The following is a 1,439-nucleotide window of genomic DNA, read 5'->3' on the forward strand; positions in this document are numbered from 1 at the left end:
TGGGCATGGCCACTAGGTAACTCGAGGGGATGGAAGACCACGAGTGTCAATGAAGCCCCCTCGCACTAGGCCCAAGTGTCCTTGCCCCCCCCCCCCCGCCCGCCTGGAGGCACTCGCAGCAGTTACGCTGAGGATCTGCAACAATATGTTGCAGAGTCCGACTGCCTGAAACTAAACAAGGCCAAACAGGGCAGATATGGAAGAACAATGCTGAATAAAGCAGCTTTATGTATAGATTAACAAATGATACAAAAACCAAGGGAACTAGCTGGGAACTGGATTGGCTGGCTATATAAATACTTAAAGCAGCTTGCTATTAAATAAATATGCTAAATATATATATATATATAAAAGCCTGTGTAACTTCCTGCTCTGGGTGCAGGATTGGAGATTTTATTCTCCCTGTACCTTGTTTGGAGCTGCAAATAAACTTTTCTGCTTCTCCACCCCGTTGTGATTATTGGGTGACGCACACTGGGCAATGAACCAACCCCTGCTGTTGTTTTGCCTCTCGGCACTGGGTGCCAGCAACACAATGATCTTTTATGACCCTTTACACCGTTCATAAACCTTTACAGTCCCCACCGCAAGGACATGCCACCTATTTACGGGAAGGCTGGGCAGGGACGAGGAAGTGGTGCCCCAGACGTCCCACCCAGCCGCTGCCTGCTGAGCCCGTGTCTGGGGCCGTCCGAGGGCCGGGCAAGCAGGCAGCGCACTCCCAGCTACGTGTCCACAGCCCCGCACGCCTCTGGGCCTCAGCCCCGCACCGTGCCCGGGCGTGAGGCGGCCCCCTGCTGCCCACGGCATCGGGACACACGGCCAGAGTGTAGGGTTGGCACGGCAGCGCACGGAGCTGTCTGTACAGCAGCCCCTCCCTGGCTCCCGGTGTCCATCCCTGGGCTGGCATTGCCCTCTGCCGGCCGTCAGTCCTGGTGCAGCCCCGTGTCTGCCACCCACAGGCCTGTTTGGGTGGACGCCTGACTGCACAGACCAGGGAGCAGCAGCTGTGACCCCAGGGAAGCCACTTTCACCCCCCATGGCCAGGCCCCCCGCTAATGGGGGGAGGTGGGCCAGTGTAGCAGAACCCAGGCCAGGCGTGGGCTCTGGACACTCCCCCAGCAGCTACCAGCCATTCTTCAACAGGCACCATGGCCTCGTGGTGAGAGCAGTGGTCAGGAGTTGTGGGTTCTGTTCCCCTTCTGCCACTGACTGACTTGGGCAAATCTCTTCACCCCCACGGGCTTCTCCCTAGGGCGGTTGGGATGTCCAAGGTCTCTGGGGCAGCTGCTGGAAGGTGCTACACAAAGGCCAAAGATTTGTACGAGGGAGAGGGGCCCAGATGCGTACAGCCAGCAAGAGTGTGCCTGGGTGCCTCCTCCAGGGCTGGGTCCCGCCGCGGGGGTGGCGCAGCCCAGTGAGAATCGCTGCTCCTAGAG

The sequence above is a fragment of the Chelonia mydas genome, chromosome 24, assembly GCF_015237465.2.
Source record: "Chelonia mydas isolate rCheMyd1 chromosome 24, rCheMyd1.pri.v2, whole genome shotgun sequence".
Classification (NCBI taxonomy): Eukaryota; Metazoa; Chordata; order Testudines; family Cheloniidae; genus Chelonia; species Chelonia mydas.